The sequence below is a fragment of the Notothenia rossii genome (genome assembly GCF_949606895.1).
Source record: "Notothenia rossii genome assembly, chromosome: 5".
In the NCBI taxonomy this organism is placed as follows: domain Eukaryota; kingdom Metazoa; phylum Chordata; class Actinopteri; order Perciformes; family Nototheniidae; genus Notothenia; species Notothenia rossii.
In genome coordinates, this window is record NC_136903.1 from 65,367,548 (window position 1) to 65,388,247 (window position 20,700).

Here is a 20,700-nt window from a genome sequence, read left to right on the forward strand (position 1 = left end):
GTGTGTGTGTGTGTGTGTGTGTGTGTGTGTGTGTGTGTGTGTGTGTGTGTGTGTGTGTGTGTGTGTGTGTGTGTGGTTAAAACACATCTGCCTGCGGTCGCTCTTAGCCTTTCTAATGATTCTGAAGGTAAACACAGTGAAGGCGGTGCGTGAAAGGCACTGCGCGCTCGTCTTCTCAGAGGCTGAGTTAACCCTCCCGCTTCCTCCTGGCGCTGCAGAGATTTTATGAAGTGAAGGAGGTTTTCCTTCTATAAAACAGCTGTGGGCAGCAGATACTGTGAGTGTCACAGACATGAATACATAGATCAAGGCAGACTGGTGCACACACTCTCCTGTTTTGCCAATCCGGTGGTTAAACAAATATAACTCTAAATCCCTGGCCGAAATGTCCTTAAAATGAAGTCCGAGTTCGACATTTTAATTAATTCATTACCTTTCCAACTCCTCATGCAGTTGACTGTCTATACATGTTCATGGTACAATGCATAGCTTCAAATCGAGAGACTGAAACTGTATTTTCCTTTACCGTTCTGTTTTAATTTCACAATAAAGTTAATAGTCATATTATGTTTGATTTTATAATGTTTTATTAACTACACCACTGTTTTTTTTAACCCGCGCCGCCTAGTGGTTAAAGCACGTTATTGAATGTTGTTGTTGAGTAAGTTTTATTTGATGAAAACATTTAAATATTAAGAGTAGCCTACATACAAAATATAAAATATCAAGAAGATACTGTAGTGATCTCTACAATAAAACAGTTTAGTGCAGGACGTCCAAAGATATTAACAGGAGGATGTGCAAAACAGACCAAGGCTTTATTTAAACATTAAAGATTACTTTAAGTTAAGGTGTTCTTTTGAATAAGAAAAAAACGTTGGGGTTATCCACAAATAAATATGAAGTCTGACAAAGTACTTTACGTCCAATATAATATTATTTTGGCACTTGACAATCATCTTCCCTGAATTTGAGTCAGGTGTAACTAAAGTCTTATTTAAGGGTTGTTTATATTTCACATCATTAATCAGAATCTGCAAAGTAACTAAAATAAATGTAGTGGAGTAAAAATACCAGGTTAACCTCTGAATTGTAGTGGAGTAGAACAAAGTAGTATGCTGCTGTAACAAAAACATTTCCCAACTTAGGATCAATAAAGTATATCTTATCTTATCTTATCTTAAGATGATCGATGGCTACTGCCATATTTGCAAAAATATGCCTCTGAACCTTGACAAGTGCATGTTTCAGGCTTATCAATGAACAACAGGAGGGGTCACAGACATAAGACCAGCTGTTAAATAAAGCTCTTCTGACATTAAGGCCCAGATACACCGGCCAGTCACCTGAGAAGTCGCCGACGCCGACACCGACTGTTGCGTCGCCGGACTCTCCTGCGTATTTGCCGACTTCGCGCACTGGAACACACCGCAAATCCGAGCCAAGCACGTATGAACTGCGCATGCGTGAGTGGCAATAACTTTCCTTACCAGCAGGCGGCGGTAGTGTGTATTCATCATTCAAAAGAGGCAACAACCGGAACAACCGGAAGACAGAGAAGAAGAACAGACTCCGTTTTATAAACAAACAACAAACAGCGTTTTTTCTTTCCATTTTCACTCTCGTCCATTGAAAACATGAACGAACAGGAGCTCTATAAACCGATGAGGTGAAATAGCCGTCCGTGTGTGTTCCATCTTCCATTTTAAATCATTTGTTTACCTCCCTCACTTCCGTTAACGCTTCTCATGCACTGATTCGCTAGCTGAACAGCCAATCAGTGTTATCCCTTTGTCCGACTTCCGGTGGTGTTCCAGACGCCGAATCGGCAAGAAAAGGCGTCAGGTCGGCAGAAAAGACCCGACGGTGCGGCGTACACCACTCCGAATAGGGCGTGCCCACGCTCATGTTCGGCCCGACTCCCATTTACTGCCGATTTCGGGCCGGTGTATCTGGGCCTTTAGGTGTCATGTATATTATTTCACCCATTTATTAATTATATGTTTTACATTTGATAACACCACTGTGTTTCGTATCCCCTAAACCTCCAGGGTGTACAGTTTAATACTGGCAACTTCTAATTGTGGGAAATACGAAAACGTCTTATAAAGAGACATATAATGTTGCGAAACACACAATAGCATGTCTAGTTCTGGTTTTGGAAAGTCTGCCGTGGTTCCATTCCATTTCAAAGAGCTGTTGCTGCTCAGCGTAACCTTGTTGCACTGCCACTTCAACATCCAATCACAGGACTTGATGACTAATCACGGGATTTGTAAAGCAAGGCAGATGTTGTAGTTCCAAACGATAGCTGGGGATTCTGGGTAGTGTAGTGTCTTCGGAAACTGTAGTGTCTAAACTCCTAAAAAAATATTTGTTTCTCTGAATCGAAGGTTAAAAACACAAAAGCATTGTACACAATTTAAACCACTCAATATTGTGTAATTAACAAAGATAAACTGATGTTTTTTAGTGGAGGGGTAATGCAGATATCACTGTGTAATCATTTGACAGTGAGGGGAATATATCCGGTTTTATTATGACAACTTCGAGACCGGAAAAACAGTTTTCACCCACGCTAACTTTACATGGAAGCTGCCACGTTATCCTGGCGAGACCTCAAATCATCTTCGTAATATCTGCACTGAAAAAATTGATACTTTGGACTAACTTAAAAAAAGTGCGCTAATTTGTTACAGCTAATTTATTTTGTTTATTCCAACTTGATTTTTCAACCTAAAAAAGTTAAGTTGAGTTAAGTGAAAAATATTGCTTCTGTCTAAGATATATATTTACATTCACACAAAGTAATAAGATGATTCATTCTGAAGACCACACAACATTTATTACTTTGTTATAACTTAATCTTTCCTTTTGGACTAACCTCATATTTATATTAGATCTAAGTAGAGTTAAGTTTGTGAAAACAAATTAAAAAAAATACTTCATTTTGTTGCAGGCAATAATTTTTATTATAGCTTAAAATATTTTATTTTATTACAAAGCAAACACTTTAATGTACATCAATACAATACTGTGTTTTGTTTACTGTAAACAAATTACATTTGACTTATAACACTTTGTTTAGCTCAGTTCACAAAGACAGGAATATTCTCTTCAAAAGACCTTAACATTTATTGGGATGTCTTTAAAATATGCATCACCTATTCTGTTTTATAAAATACAATATTTTTTTAATTAAAAGTAAATACATCAATAAATTAATTGAGCAAATTATGCAACCAATTTGCACTTACATATGTAAAAAATAAATAAAAGTAAATCAAGATCACTTTGGCTTTTTTTTTTACAAAACTCTCCTGTAGCCTTAACCAAATACATCACAAATATGCATATGAACATGTTAAACTAGCTTGCATATCTCTCCTTTAAAATGTAAATATGTAATGCATTTAAACCTGGCTGCCTTTTAATTAAAGACTAGAACGTATGCATGACATCTTGTTTTTCTTTACATTTTTAAACACTTCAACAATATTTTCTGCAGCTCCTAATTACAACTTCAGATAAACATGTATTAGCCATTAAGAAGGGTTTAAGTAGCATTACCAGAATCTGTGAAGTCACATTCTTATTTAACTTCAAATGAAACATACAGAGGCCAAAGCAATTAAGCAACGAAAAATGCAGTTCAATCCCTAGCATTGCAATCTTTGAACAAGGTTGGCCTTTTGTATCAGTTCAATCATTTCAACCGGATACGAGTTCTTGTAGAGACTGAGCTGGAGGGTGTGGACAAGATGTCAGCATCGTCTGATTGAGCAGACGCTGCTTCTTCACAGACGGTAAAGTTGTATTCTTGGACACCATCATCAGGTATTGGGATGGCCTTGATAGTTGTCAAATCTTCAAGGTCAGCAGTGGATGTCAGGTCCAATCTCCAATGTCTCTGTCTTGATATTGCATTCTAAAACGTCCACCTATAGAGTGCCACAGTGACACGTCCTAAAACCCGGAAGTAAGTCAGCATTTTACCACTTCCGGTTCCTTCGACAAAAAAAACAATGCAATTTCAAAGGATTTTGGAAAATAGCTCGAAATAAGGTCTGTGGTTGGCACACATTTAAGAGACGGATCACGTTTTGTTCAGCCGGATAATATCCACATGTCTACCCTACTTTTATAATTTTCGAATCATAAATCTATTGATCATAAATATATCAATTAGATTTATGATCCGATGATCCGGCTGAACAAAACGTGATCCGTCTCTTAAATGTGTGTCAACCACAGACCTTATTTCGAGCTATTTTCCAAAATTCTATGGAGAATTTGCATTGCTTTTTTGTCGAGGGAACCGGAAGAAGTTTACTTCCGGGTTTTAGGACGCGTCACTGTGGCACTCTATTTCACACACTTTCCTGACTTCATCAGTAAGCTGCGCCATTGTCTCTGGAAATCCATTAGGCAGAACTAGCTTCCAGGTGTCATCGGAATTCAGAAGAATTTGTAACTTGGCTGGCATTTTCACGGTCATGTCAGGCAACCCAAAAGGAACTAGAAAAAAAAGAACATAAACAATGATATTAGTAATAGTGCAATGATACACTGACGACTGAATGTCAGTATATGTCTCATAATAGTGACATGCCTGGAATGACAGAGCAAATGATTGCCACCAGTAGCTCTCAATAAACATACAGATGTGAGGATTGACTTGACATGCAACAATATTAATGAAGTGCAGTCTTGTATTTTTAATTTAATTATACAATACATACTTTTTCTCATTTAACTTTAATATTTTAAATTACCTTGCTTAACATTTGGCAGTGTGCGTTGAAGCTAAATTCAATCACATCGATCTCCCGCCCCGGACACACAAGCACGCGGTTTGATTGGCTAGAGCTTGTCCTGGCATACAGTGTGCGAAAAAGTACACGTCCCACCGTCCGGGACGTGTTATTTACAATATCGGACAAGTAGATCTTTCAATTGACTTGTCCGGCGGACAAGTGACGTTTTTCGCCCGGATTTATTGTTATATTATTGATAGATTCAGTTTACAAAAGGCAGAACTCATTCGCAAATTGGACGTGTCCGCCATTGTTCGTTTAGAAATGTTAGTTTCGGTTCTGTTTGTCGATTCCTAATGAAATGCATCTCGCCGCTTTCTGTGCAGGGGCGGGGCGGGAAGTGTAGCACAGTGGCAGGGTTGGGAAGCAAAACTCGGTTCCGAGTAGGAACAAATAACAATTGTCCGTTCCCGGGATTGATAAGAGTTGTGAGGACAGGAGGCGAAGCCGAGCCCCGCGGACCGCAGCTCCCTCTCTCTGCTCCGGATCAGCTGATCGCTGCATGGTGCAGCTCAGCGTCTCTCTCTCTCTCTCTCTCTCTCTCTCTCTCTCTCTCTCTCTCTCTCTCTCTCTCTCTCTCTCTCTCTCTCTCTCTCTCTCTCTCTCTCTCTCTCTCTCTCTCTCTCTCTCTCTCTCTCTCTCTCTCTCTCTCTTTCTACACACAGCGGATTCACTGCCCGTTTAACAGCCTCATCTTTGTCAAACTTTCTTATGTTCTTTCTCTAACACGTAATGAAGGTTATTAGGACTTTTAGAGAGTCCTAATTGGGTCTCTCTCAAGTCTCACATCTTGAGAGAGACCCAACCTCTCTAAGTGTTCCCGTTCAGGGGCCATGCCCATAGGCGCTGGCCTATCACTGGGTGACTGTAAATCGCTCCCTCCACCTGCGAGAGAGCGTCCCCACGCCACGGAATTTCCCACGGTCTGCCTGACAGCGTACGCTGTAGGCATGGAAACCAGGAAGCGCCCGTGCGCTCCGGGGCAATCAGGATCACTGACAGCCCCTCCTCCTGCACTCGGTCCAGAAACCGGGGAATCAGCGGGACTGGGGGGAAGGCGTACAGCAGTCCCCTGGGCCATGGACGATGTGCGAACGCGTCCACCCCTAGGGGGGGAAGGTCCCGCGCTGACAGGGAGAACCAGAGGGCGCATTGCGCGTTCCCGCGTGCGGCGAACAGATCCGCCTCCGCCCTCCCGAACCGGCTCCAAACCTGGGCGATCAGCTCGGGGTGTAGGCTCCAGTCCTCCTGGCGAGGGCCTCCTCTGGACATGAGGTCTGCCCCTTTGTTCAACTCGCCGCGCACATACAGTGCTCTGATGGAGAGTAGGTGCGCGCGCGCCCAGATCAACAGCCGTCTGGCTGTGTTCAGAAGCTGCGCTGAGCGTACCCCGCCCTGGCGATTGATTTAGGCTGCCGCGGCTCTGTTGTCTGTGCGAATCAATACATGTTGATTCTGCAGCAGCGAGGCAAAATGCTGAAATACTCTCCGTACGGAGATCAATTCCAGCACGTTTATGTGGAAGGACATGTGAGCCGGCCACTGTCCCCCCACTGCCTGCGACATGCACGTTCCTCCCCACCCTGAGAGAGATGCGTCTGTGAACACAGAGATGTGTGACGTAACTCTGCCCAGGGCCACACCCTCTGACAGGACGTGGGGACTTTTCCAATAGGTTAAGTCTGAACCCACGGACAGAGGGATGACCACCATGCGCCTCCTCTGTCGCACGGGGTCGATGCGTAGGCGAATAAACCACCTCTGGAGTCTTCTCATGTGAAGGAGACCCAGGGGAATCACCCCGTGGTCGGCTGCCATCATGCCGAGCAGCCGCATCACGGAGAGGGCTGTCACCACGCTGCCGGGTGTGACCAGGTCGAAGGAGAGCTGTCAGCGTCTCCACTCTCTGCCGTGAGAGTCGCGCTCTCATGCGGGCTGAGTTCAATTCCACACCCAGGTAAACAATACTCTGGGAGGGAAGAGGACAGCTCTTTTTCCAGTTTATCATGAAACCCAGCTTTGACAGATGCGATATGAGCTGTACCGTCTGTAAAGCCACTTCCTCCCTGGAGCGAGCCATCAGCAGCAGGTCGTCCAGGTAAAATAGTACTCTCATCCCTCCTCTGTGTAGCGGCTGCAATGACGTCTCTACACACTTCGAAAAGGTGCGAGGAGCCAGGGAATAACCGAACGGCAGACGGTTGTACTGGTACGATATTCCCTGGAATGAAAACCGCAGGAATTTCCTGTGTTGTGGGATGATGGGTACGTGGAAGTATGCATCCTTTAGTTCTATAGAGGTGAACCAGTCTCCCTGGTGAACACACTCTAGCACCCTTTTGACCGTCAGCATGTGAAACGGCCTTTTCATTATTGCCTCGTTGAACGCTGACAGGTCGAGGATGGGTCTCATTCCCCCCGTCTTTTTCGGGATAAGGAAGTAGCGGGAGTAATATCCCTGATTTTCTTCCCCTTGGGGAACCCTGGAAATAGCCTCTTTCAACAGGAGTTCCCGTAGCTCTGCTTGGAGCGCCCGACACTGTTCCCGGGATGACAGGCGTGTCTCCTTTATCCCGTTGAACTGTGGGGGGGGGGAGGCGAACTGCAGGGTGTACCCTCTGCTGATCAGCCTGCTCATCCATCTGTCCATCAGACACACGCGCTGCCACTCCGAGAAACACTCTGAGAGCGGGCGCACATGCTCGAGATGTGTTGTGGTTGTCATGACGACGAGCCACGCCAGAGCCCTCGCCGCCGCTGCCCGTGAGGCAACCCAAGGTGGGCCTAGAGCGAAAGGGCTGTGAGGGGGCCTCCACACGCTGCGTTTCACTCCGACTCTCATCGTGAGGCGCGTACACGCTCAGAGGATGAGTAGAGGTGTGTGCAGTAATATCCACATGAGGCATTACCACGGCGCTCATGGGCTTATTGTGACCTTGTGTAGGTGGCAGATCTCGGACAGAGGAATGCCGCGAGGTCTGTGGTTTAATAACCGAAAAGTTATAACCATCAGGCCCCCGCTGCGAACCCCGCTGCCTACTAATCAACAGATTGGAGGCAGCTGGCGTAGTTACTGCGCTCTGTAACTTATTAACCGATAGATTAAAATGTGCAGGCTTTTGTAACGAACCCTGCTGGCTATTAACCGATAGGTCATAGGCAGCTGGTTCACCCAGAGTGGGGGATATGTGAAACCCATTTGAAACTGACGACAAAAGGTTGGAAATTAAGCTTCTTTTATTTCCTTCACACTCCCCCCCAAACCGTCAGGGCCGACTCTGCTTCCTCGGCGGCTCTCGTGGAGCAGACGACGAACGGGAGTACTTTTCTTTTTTCTTTTCTGATGGGGGGGCGGAGGCTCGGGACGGTGCCCCTGCCGCCGCCGACGGGCGAGTCTGCCGCCTCGGCTGTCTCTCTGCCTGCCGCTGTGGCCGGGTTGGCCGCTGCTGCTGCTGCTGCTGCTGCTGCTGCCGCTGGTGCCGCTGCGGCTTCGCCGCAGGCTGGAGCCAGCCAACGTGCTGGCGGATATCATCCGCCTGCTCCGCTGCCGCTTTCATGGCCTCTACCATGGCCAAAAACTGGGGTCCGAACAGCCCTTCCGAGCTGATCGGAGCGTCCAGCAAGACCTTCCTGGCCGGCTCTGTAACAGCCGCCTGTTGCAGCCAGAGGTGGCGCTGGATCTGCGTCATCCACGCTTCGATCCTCGCCTGGGAGACAGCCACAGACGCGCACAGCGTGAGCGCCGTGCTGGCCGCCTTGCCGATCTCCTCCGCCTCCTCTGGAGCCACGGTGGTGGACCGCTCCACCAGCGTAACCACCGAGTTTGCCAGCAACGCGATGTTGTTCGCCGCCGCAGACGCCTGAATTGCACACTGGTGCGCCCGGTCAGCCTGGCGGGCGACATACTGATCCTTGGGGGAGGCCAACACAGGGCGCCGTCCGGCGACCAAGTTGGCCTGCTTAACCCCAAAGAACGCTTTCAAGTTCTGCTCCAGAGCGGGGGTGGTTGCGAAACCCTCGTCAGTGAATCCCTCCACCTTAGTGAAGGGAACAAAGGTGGCCACCGGAGCCCTCAGGGTCCTCGGGTTCGCCGCAGCCCCCTCCTGGTACCTCCTAATGGCTGGGAAGCGCGGCCAGATCGGGTCACTCCTGCCCGTCTGAACGTGGGAAAAAACTCCGGCCATGTCATCCAGAGCTACCTTTTCCCTTCCTAGGGGAACGAGGAGACCCTTGCAGGCTGCCGCCTTGCCGATGATCTCCGGCAGCTCCAGCATGATGCCCCCCAACGCCGGCAGTGCCGTGGCAACGGAGAAGGGGACCGCGTGCTCGGCCGCCATACCCGTACCTCGCTCCGACCCCGTCTCCCCCGTCCGGGGGAGAGGGGGGAGGGGAGAGCCGCATGGCGAGCCATGGAGGGAAACCGGGTAGGAGTCGTCCGACTCCTGCCCACCACTCGGCTCCAGAAACAGGCTGTCGTCCCTGTGCTCCTGGACTGGCCAGTCGTCCTCCTCAGCCGCGGCAGCTAGAGCGTCCGCTCTTCGCTGCCTGTCGGCTGATGGGAGACGGGCACAATGCGAACACGCGACCTGCTGGTTGAGAGCCGCGTACGCGTGCTCTGGCCCCAGACAGGATTCGCATATCGCGTGTAGATCATAGCTCATGATGTACCCCGTTTTACATGAGGGACAATCACGGACACAATTGTTGCTGATGACTCTAATTCCTTTCCTGTGCTTCAGTACTCTGACGGTTGCTGAAGAAAAGAGGGAGCAGATTGCCGGGCCACCTTCCTATTTATACCGGAAGGAGGCCCGAGGGTGGGGCCCACCTTGCGGGTGGGCGTGGACTACAAGTGTTTCAGTGCTGCGCGGGGGCGCAGGGGGATTACCCAATAGCGATAGCCTTAGAGGGCGAAGCCATATACGAAATAGAACGGAGGTTACGGCGGACAGGTGCAGAATTAGAAGAGATTAGGTTGTTATGTTTGGAAAGGGGTAGAGAGAATGAAATGAAGAAGTGATCGGATGTGTGGAGCGGGTTTACAGAGAGGTTAGAAGTAGTGCAGTTCCTTGAGAATATGAGATCAAGGACATTGCCAGCGTTATGAGTTGCCGGAAATCGCCGTTTTAGCTACAATAACTACAGAACAATAATACAGAGTAGAATAAATGAAACAAAGAAGTCTATTTAAACAAGAATATAACTTACAGTGATTGCTGAGTCAGTATCGATAGTGTCCTCACCGGGTCTGGATGCACACTGAGTTATTCTGATTTACTTTTATTAGGTTATTATGTATGACACCTCTATTAGGTTTTACCTTAAATTGTCCTTGGGCAGACACACACACCGTTAATATTGGGTATTTTATTGGGTTCAGGATTCCTATGGATGACTGCCTACGAGAGAGCGCAGAGAAGCGTGTAAGAGTGCGACTCCGCCTCCTGGTCTCAACTCCAGTTTGTCATGGATTGAGTCCACAAAGCCCTGAAATGTTTGCCGAAATGAGATTTGCACCTTCCAAAGTAGGATGAGTGCCGTCTCTCTTAATCAGACCAGGTTTTCCCCAGAAGGCTGTCCAATTATTTACAAAGCCCACATTGTTTGCTGGGCACCACCAAGACAACCAGCGCTGAAATGATGACATGCGGCTATACATGTCATCATTGATCAGATTGGGGAGGGGACCAGAGAAGATTACGAACATTGTTTTAGCATAACTACACACCGACTCCACATTAAGTTTGGTGCATTCTGATTGGCGTAAACGAACATCATTACCACCGACGTGAATAACAATCCTACTATATTTACGTTTATTTTTAGCCAGCAGTTTAAGATGCGCCTCAACGTCGCCCGCTCTGGCTCCCGGAATGCATGTGACTGTGGAGGCTTCGGTCTCTAAATTCACGTGTCTCATAATAGAGCTACAAATAACCAGAGTTGGCTTCTCAGCGGGTGTCTCGCTAAGTGGGGAATATCTGTTAGATACGTGAACGGGTTGGTGGGGACCTGCGGGTTTCGCGTTATGCCCCTTCTGAACAGTCACCCAGTCAGACACAGTCGTTGCACTTTTTTAAGTGTATCAAACAATAGATCCGACACATCCACTGGACGTGGATTCTAAAAGTACAATATACACTTCTCGCGAGAAATCTAATCAAAAAGCATTTTAATGGCCAAACTATTCTACAATTTAGGATTTTCCAGAGAGGGTTATTTGTGAATAAACGGGAGCATGTTGTTTCTTACACGACCACTAGAGGTGCTACACTTTAAAACGTGGCTATGGGTCGTAATCTAAGGTGCTTAAACAATCGACCTATTTGGTCGTTTTTTGTAGGAGAACAGGCTGCTCAATCCGTGACTCTGAACAATGTGGTCTGGAAAACCTAGTGAGTGAACAAGTAAAGGAGTTTTTATGTAAAAATAATATCCTGCCTAAACATCAGTCAGTCTTCAGAAAGCAACATAGCACCATCACTGCGACAATGAAAGTGGTGAATGACATTACGAATATTTTAGATAATAAGCAGAGTTGTGCAGCTCTATTTATTGACCTTTCCAAAGCATTTGATACCGTCGATCATCACATCTTAAAGCAGAGGCTACTCAGTATTGGCATATCCAGCCATGCAGTGGGGTTGTTTGTGAACTATCTCTCTGAAAGGTCCCAATGTGTTCACTTTGATGGGCTGTCTTCTGAGTGGTTAAACATTGCTAATGGTGTTACTCAAGGTTCTGTTTTAGGTCCACTTTTATTCTCCATCTATATCAACAGTTTAGGTGAGAATGTGGATGAAGCTACTTTACATTTCTATGCAGATGATACCGTGATGTACTGTGCAGGTCCCTCCATTAAGGAGGCTGGTGTTAAATTACAGGCTGTTTTTAACATTATTCAGACTCAGCTCGCTGAGCTTAAGCTTCTTTTAAATGTTGATAAAACCAAGGTATTATTATTCAAATATTTGTATTGATTTTCCACATATAAAAAACAGCAGCACTCAGCATTAAAAAATACAGCACACACAGAAAGTATACAAAATATCAATTGACATCCAGAGGAGATACAAAATATGTATATAGAAAGTAAACGTACACATAAATTATGAAATTTAAAAAAAAGTAAAACATAAATGAATAAAAAACAATGTGGGGAGGGGGGGGGGGGGGGCTACGTTGGCTACGTTATTTCAATGTTAGAGAATTTGTTCTCAAAGTAGGACAAAAATGGTTGCCAGACCTTATAGTACTTTGCGATAGAGCCCCGGGTAGTGTGCTTTAGCTGCTCAAGTTTCAGATGGGACATTACTTCCTCTACCCAACGCTTGTGAGACGGCGGTGCAGCCTTCTTCCAACTAAAGAGTATCGGACGCCTAGCAAGTAAGGTAGAGAATGCCACAGCCTCAGCCTGATCAGTTGTTATTCGTGTCTCCTGTGTGACCACGCCAAATAATGCCGTCAATGGGTTAGCATCCACCGCCGTGTTACACATGTACGAAAATGTTTTAAATATACCAGTCCAAAAAGGGGCCCGTATTGGACAGAGCCAAAACATGTGACTTAGGCTGGCCGGGTCCCGACTGCACCTGAAGCAGGTTGGGTCTAGACCTGGGTAAAATCTGGCCAGTTTACTTGCAGATAGATGTAACCTATGCAAAACCTTAAATTGTAGCAGCCCATGTCTAATGCACATTGAGGATGAGTGGACAAACCGAATTGCTGCCTGCCAAATAGTATCTGATATAGTTATTCCCAGCTCTTCCTCCCATTGCCTCATTAAGTGATTAAGCGACGGAGCGGCGACCCTCTGAATATTGTCATATAATACAGACACCAGACCCCTGTCACAGGGATCCATATTTAAACAGTCATCAATCCAGGTACTCTGTGGGGCTGCTAGAGAGAAGTGGGTCCTGACATAACTACGTATCTGCAAATATCTGAAGAAACATGACTGCGGGATATTGAAATCCTTCTTTAACTGCTCAAAATAAATAAAGTGTCCATTTTTAAAAAGATCTTTAACACACCTAATCCCTCTCCCAATGCTATAACCGAAAAGATGGATCAGTGAGAGATGGAGAAAAATTTACATTTGCCAGAATTGGGGAAGCAACAAGTGCCTGTTTGTGTTTGAAATGAGTCCATATCTTTAGAGAGCCTTGGATGACTGGGTTATTCGTCCAGTAGTTTTTACTCAAGGGTAGTGGAGCGCAAATTAAAGAGCAAAGTGACACTGGATTACTTGAATGCTGCTCCATTACAGATCAAACTGGGGATTCGTCCGTCACATCAACCCAAAACATCAGCTTGTGGATGTTGGCAGCCCAATAATAATACAAATAATTGGGTAAGGACAAACCACCTTCCCCCTTTGGCCTTTCCAAATACTCCTTCCTAATTAGAGGTATAGTTTTATTCCAAATGAAAGTGGAAGTGCATTTATTTAATTCCCTAAAGAAGGATTTAGGGATGAAGATTGGGATTGCCTGAAACAGAAATAAGAACCTGGGCATGATCGTAATTTTAACAGAATTAACCCTGCCAGCTAGTGACAGGGGGAGAGTCGACCATCTCTCCATGTCCAGTTTAGCCTTATCAAGCACTATCTAAAAATTATTGTCCATCAGATCTTTGTATTTGTAAGTGACACAGACACCTACGTATGTAAAGCTGTCCTCACACACAGTGAAAGGGAAATTCTGATATGACATTTGACGTGCTTTATCATTTATGGGGAATAGAACACTTTTACTCAGGTTCAGTTTATATCCTGACACCCGGCCAAACTCGGCGATAAGTTCCAAGGCAAAAGGTATAGTGGCATGGGGATCCGAAAGAAAAAGAAGAAGATCATCCGCATAGAGCGACAACTTATGCAATTCTCCCCCCCTTTGCACTCCAGTTAGACTAGCGGTCTCTCTTAACAGTATTGCCAGGGGCTCTATAGCAATATCGAATATCTGGGGGCTCAGTGGACAACCCTGTCGTGTCCCACGGAAAAGTGGGAAATAATGAGACACTATCCCATTAGTTCGAATTGAAGCTTTAGGCGCTGTATAAAGGATCTTGATCAGCCAACAAAAAGTAGGGCCGAAGCCGAACTTCTCGAGCGCAGTGAACAGGTAATTGTATTCAATCCTATCAAACGCCTTCTGTGCATCCAAGGATATAATAAGTTCAGGTTCGACATTGTTGGGCTGTTAGATAACATTGAACACACGGCGGAGGTTGCTTGAAAGTTGTCTACCCACAATGAAACCAGTCTGATCTGGATGTATCCATTTAGGCATAATTTTCTCAAGCCTCCCTGCTAAGACCTTGATTAGAATTTTATAGTCGCAACATAAAAGACTAATCGGGCGATATGATTCACACAACAACGGATCTTTATTCTTTTTGAGTAATAGTGAGATAGAGGCCTGCGTCATAGTTGGGGGAAGAGCCTTCCTAACCAGGACCTCCTAGAATACCTTTACTAATAGCGGCAGTAGTTTAGGGGCAAACTTCTTAAAAGATTCACTTGGATAACCATCAGGGCCTGGTGCTTTTCCAGGCTTCATCTTTTTAATTGTGTTGTCAATCTCTGTTAAAGTTATATTTCTCTCCAGTCCAGATTTGTCTGATTCATCCAAGGAGGGCATTTCAATTTTACTAAAGAAGTCATCTAATAATTCCTTGCTACTTGCCCCCGAGGTGTACAGATTCTCATAGAAAGACTGGAACTGGGCATTAATGTTTTTTTGGTCTGTGACAATATTACCTTCCTCATCTTTTATTGCAGATATAAAACCTGCTGTTGCTGACTGTTTAAGTTGATGGCACAAAAGCTTGCTGGCACGCTCCCCATGTTCGTAGAAATTAAAGCGTGATTTTAAGTGAAGATCTACAGCGTCCCCATTGGACAGAGAATCAAATTCTGTCTGAAGCGAAATTCTCTCCTTGTGAAGATTCTCCGAAGGCGATACTGAATGTAATCGGTAAATCACTTTAATCCTATCAATCAATTCTGTAGCTCGTTTGAATTTCCTTTTATTTTCATCAGCGTTGTAAGATATCACTTGCCCCCTTTCATACGCTTTCATGGTTTTTCATAGTGTGAAATAACTTATCTCTGGGGATTCATTGGTTTCGAGAAAGAAATCAATTTGTGTGTTTATAAAGTCAACAACGTTTTTTTCCGCAAGCAGCCTAGGATTAAGGCGCCATACGCATTGACGGAGTGTATTTTCCGGAAAACGGAGCTTCAAAAGTACTGGGCAATGGTCTGATATGACTATACTGTTGTATTCCACCTGTGTAGTTATGGGCAATCATTTTTGGTATATTAAAAAACAATCAATTCTAGAGTAGGTTTGGTGTACTGGGTTGAAAAAAGAGAACTGTTTGGAAGTCGGGTATTTAAATCTCCAGGGGTCAATCACTCCGTAGGCTTGAATGAATGTATTTATGCAGCTTGTGGATTTATTAGGTGTGGTGACCTTACTGCCAGAACGATCTAGCACAGAGTCTAGGACACAATTTAGGTCCCCCCCGAATATTAATTCATGCGAGTCTAGGCCTGGCAACAGTGAGAAAAGATTCCTGAAGAAATCAACGTCATCCCAATTTGGGGCTTACACATTCGCAAGCACTACTGGCTCATTGAACAGTTTACCTTGAATAATTATGGAGCGACCATTATTGTCCCTTATGGATTTTGACTCTTCAAACTGCACATCTCTGTGCAGGAGAATAGCTACCCCCCTGCTCTTGCTATTAAAATCGGAGTGGAAAACCTGTGTAAATCCTGCTCTTTGAAGCAATAGCTGGTCTTTATTTAATAAATGAGTTTCCTGTAAATATGCTATTTCAGTTTTTAATTTGTTTAGATGAGAAAACACCTTGCTTCGCTTAACCGGGTGATTCAATCCCCTTGCATTCCAACTCACCACCATGGTGTCCGCCCTGCCTATACCTTTATCTACAGAAGCCATCGATATGGTCCTTCAAATTATGATACTGCATTGGGGAGTCCCTGAGTTTGGTAAAAGGGTTGTAGCCAAAAGACAAAAACAAACAAAAACAAAACAAAAAAGGGTGGGAAGGGGAGGATGAGCACGTATCAGTGATGCAAACACAGGTATGGTGAAAAAAGAGAGAACTATCCGAAGCAGAAAGAAACAGCGTAATATACCATCTGACAAAGGCCTGTGCTATAATGCTTCAATTAACTGTTTATTATTTATAATATACTCAGATTAATAGGAGACAGATATTTTAAGTTATAAATCAAGGGCTTTTATTATTATTTACAGCAGGGGTGGGGAACCTTTTTCCTTTCAATTTTTACAACATCCTCCGAGGTCCCTACAAATGATTGAACTCAACATCTGCTTAAAAAAACTAAAATCACAGACAATTCATTTGGCCTTTCTTTCATGCTGTGCAAAGAAAACGCAACCTCTTAATCCAGATATCTCACCATGACTCGCGCATGCATGCCTGCATGCATGTGTGGACGGTGTGGCATGACCACCAAAACAGAAAGATATGGACACAAGATGTGTGCAAATGTACTTAGTATCCATGTGAACATGATTTAAGTGGGGGGGACCTAACCTTCTCTAAGGGGGTCCGGGGGCATGCTCCCCCGGGAAGATTTTTTTTAAAATATTGAAGTTAAAAGCATCAATCTGGTGCACTTTGAGAGCAACATGAGGAGATCTATGGGTACATCTTTCAACACCCATTTGAAACAGAACTGTAAGCAGATTTTTCTTTTTAGATATTTTACAAATCACTCCCCTTTTAAACTCTATTCTTGTTATTTTAACAACTTTTTTGTTACTGTCATATAGTATTTTATACCTGTTTTTAATTTAGTCTCTAATGTCTCATTAACAGTGCTTGAATTGGGCCGGTACTCACCGGTACGCAGTACCGGCACTTCTGATTTTTACCCATGTGGTACCGGCACTTCTTACTGAGTACCGGCACCTTGACGGTACTCAGCCGCCGGCAATATACGTATATATTGTAAACGCAACGCAGCGCAAATGTGGGTCTGACTCTGCCTCACAGAGGGTGACTGGCTGTCTACATGACGTGGCCTGCCGACATTGCCACTTTCATACAGATCATACTAATGCCCTCGATTGGTCTCTGTGTGTCATTCAAGCTCGGGAGGGTAAAGCGAGAAAGCGCGCGCACCGGTTACGTGTATTGTTGTTAGCATCTGGTGCTAGCTAGCTGCGCTAACGGATATAAGGTAGGGTGACCAGACGTCCCCGTTTTCCGGGGACAGTCCCCGTTTGTATTGGCCTGTCCCCGGTTGAAACTGTCCCCGGAAATGTCCCCGTTTTTTAAAAATACGTTAAAAACACATAGCAAGGTGAAATAAAACCTTTCATGTCAGGAAACACTGGGTAAACAGACTGTCACTGTGGTCAAGCTAGCCCCCACTTCGGAAAAACACAGTCAAGCCAGCCCGCACGTTGTATTGCGGTGCGCGAATATCCTATGCATTATGGTAGAGGCCTGTAAAAACTGCCTTCAAAATAAAAGCGTTTACTCGGTCAATAACAAATATACCTAAAAAACACACCAAACATATTCATATACTGGAGCTTAAATTAAGCAATATGTAATGTGATCAATAATCATTTAAAACAAACTACGTATAACTACCACATTATAACTGAGTGAATTTAAAATGTAAGGATACAGTTAAGAAGACATATCTGACATTTCGACTGGGTGACTAATTTCAATTGATGTTGACACCATCTCACAACAGAATCATTCGAAGTCAATCAAATACTTATTTCACTTCAGGGTGATAGCAGGAGACCCCATCTAGTCAATCAGAGAAAATCCGGACAATCTGATGTAGAGTTTCAAAATAAAATACTTTTGAAATCTCATATATGGGCTATCGTCCTTCTGTTTTTATACAAGAATAAATAAAAAACTGTCAAATCATCAGAGACTTATTTCACTCCAGAGTGATAGCAGGACACCCCATCTAGTCACTCAGTGAGAATCAGGACAATCTGATGTAGAGTTTCAAAATAAAAGACCTTTGAAGTCTCTATGATCTATCATCCTTCTGTTTGTATCCAACAGTTAAAATATTCGAATGACATTGAACCAGAATCGTCCCCTTTGTTCTTTAAGAGTGAAGAAAATTGGATATGTTAATGATATTTTGACCGCAAAACTCAAAATGTCCCCGGTTTTAATTTTGAAAATCTGGTCACCTTAATATAAGGAGCTGTTTCAACAACAAGGTGGAGGGAGAGTCCTTTGCTGTCAGACTGAGAGGCTGATAACTACAGCTCTGGTGAGGTAAATTACTCTCTGAGTCTTTAGATAGTTAACTTAGTTTAAGTTATCTCAGTGGGTCTCAAACGGTTCGGTCACAATTTATGTAAACACATATTTCCATTTGAGGGGGTAGTGATTAGTAAAATATGCATGAATAATACAAACAAAATGTTAACTAGGTGAAAAAAGGTAAGATAAACTTGTTGAGAGCTAAAACTAGTCTTTGCTGTTGCCTCAAAGAGGAGCAGGGGGGAGAGGAGGGAGACAGGAGAGGCCGATTCAGGAGCCCAGACACACTCACAACTATAAATGAACCAAAAACAAATAAATAAACAAGTTTCAATGTTTTTTCATATTGGATATTGTATGTTATTGGTTATGGCCATGTACTTATGATTTTATGATTATTTAAATGTATACATTTTTGTTTCATATGGGTGTAGTCTCTTTATTTCCCCCTCAAAATGCATCAGATTGATGCATTTAAGTCCAACATTTAAAAAAAAAATCTTACCGGAGGAGCATGCCCCCGGACCCCCCTATAGGATTTGAGGCCCAGCCCTACTGTTCCCAAATAGATTTGCAATTTTAAAAAAAATAGTAACCCATGTCCATATGTTTCTTTTTGGGTAGTAGATTTAAACTAGAGGGCTATCACTTTGTGCAGCAACTCTATTGACAAATAAATCCAGCAAAATGGCACAAAAAACTGGTAGTGGCCTCAGGGACGAGGAGTCATTTAACCAGCCAGTAGGAGTCAAGCTTTACTTTCTTTTATATCCATAAAGAAAAAGTAAATCTGTTTACAGTTGTTTCATTATGGATGTTGAGAGGTATCCATATATCTCTTCATTTTGCTCTCAAAGTGCACCAGATTGATGCATCTAACTTCAATATTTAAAAAAAATGTTCCCGGGGGAACATGCCCCCGGACCCCCCTAGACTAGAGGGTGTCAGGTCCACTCCCCACTTATAAAAATAGCACTTTACCACTGCACCCCCTCTAATCTCAGATGCACCCTGAGTCATTTTGTTTAAGTACAGTGAGCCTTTCTAAAATATACAGTAAAGAGACAAACCCACCAGCATTATAGGATATACTATGACTTTGTGCCAAATACTTGTTGCTGATTTAGAGTACTGGCACCTTTTCTATTCCAATTCAAGCACTGCTCATTAATAATTATAATGATCATATCAAGGTGTGCCTTAACCTCACTGAGCTGAGGTTATTTGAGCCTCTCATGAGAGAGCTCTCTTCCACCTGGTTGTAGAAAAGCTCTTTAAATTCGTTAGCATAGCTAGCTAACCAGATGCTAATAACAACAGATCGCCACTGTGCTTACAACTAAAGACACAGCCACGCAAACACTGCGGCATGTGTACGGCTCCTTATGGGTACTGCAATATTTGAAGAGCTGGAGCGGCGTTCCGGTGCCCTCCGTAAGCACTCAAGTCTAGTCTACACTCCTTTCAGATGAGACATAACCACGTGAAGACACGTTACGCTCATGTTGTGTTCAAGGAACCTGTCCTTGGCCAGGAAAAACAGGCACTCGCTTGTTTAATTCTTTTGCGATCTAGATTTCTTCTTCTTTTTTGAAGTGAGAAGTTGTTCGTCAGTCGGACGGACTAACGGACGGACTAACGGACCCCCACCCCCCCCCCAAAACGAAAACTCTTCGGTTCTCCACGAATTACACAAGTCACCCAAAGCAGCGTTAAAAAAGCGGGAGGCGCCGAAAAGCGACTAATTTGCATCACTGACTTATACACATACATTTTCACAAACATAAAACACAATGACAACACGACAAACGTTATGCTTGTCTCCCGCCTCTTCTCCTAAACTGCTTACCATGCGAGCCCCCCATGAGAACTGAACAATTAACTCAATATAGCTCCTTCTCTTCAGCTGACCAGGCAATGCTGAATATAGCGACATCCTAGTTTGAAATATCAGCTAGGTAATGTAACAGCCCTGAACATGTTATGGCTCAATAATTATCGTCTCCATCAATAGCATATGGAGCTGGAATTTTAGCCCTTGGCCAATACTCACCAAAACATGTCCATTACGAAGCCTTGCACACCACCTTGTTAAGAACGAACTCCTTTGCCAGTTTTGGATCGCTGAAACCTGCCTCGTGGCCCCCCGATGTTGTGATCATCAGTATGGCAAGGTATTTCAGGCCGTAGCGCACTCCCTCGCAGCTCCGCAGCAGCCCTCTCACCTCGGTAAAGGCTGCCCGCTGTTTACTCACCGCCTGAGTAAAGTCCGGCAGAAGCCGGATCTGGTCACCGTCGGGGGTCGTCACTGATTTCATCTCTATTGCTTTCTTTAGCAGCGAGGGGCTTGTTGAGACCAAGGGAAACTTTTAGCATATCAGCCACAAACTGAGATGGGTGCTTCCCATGCTCCCGTCCTTCCTTCACTCCTATAATGCGGATATTACAGCGACGTGATCTTGCCTCCAAATCCTCGCAACGGTCCCTCAGTGTGGCCAGTTATTTTTTCATATCATTAACATCTGATGTCATGCAGGTGATTGAGTCTGAGTGGTTGCTA

General features: G+C 44.4%; 2 protein-coding genes and 1 long non-coding RNA gene across 5 annotated transcripts in view; 1 reads left to right on the forward strand and 2 right to left on the reverse strand.

Annotated features, from left to right (window-relative positions):
• The window catches only part of rap1gapb (RAP1 GTPase activating protein b), a 287,393-nt gene that overhangs the window by 60,786 nt on the left and 205,907 nt on the right, over positions 1-20,700 (reverse strand). The window lies entirely within an intron of this gene.
• The window catches only part of LOC307040498 (protein-arginine deiminase type-2-like), a 39,125-nt gene that overhangs the window by 7,486 nt on the left and 10,939 nt on the right, over positions 1-20,700 (forward strand). The window lies entirely within an intron of this gene.
• Positions 3,245-5,560, reverse strand: LOC307040500. Its single transcript, XR_013808523.1, has 2 exons — positions 4,776-5,560; positions 3,245-4,518 (listed from the first exon to the last, which is right to left on the reverse strand). It is a non-coding gene; the product is annotated as an uncharacterized lncRNA (long non-coding RNA).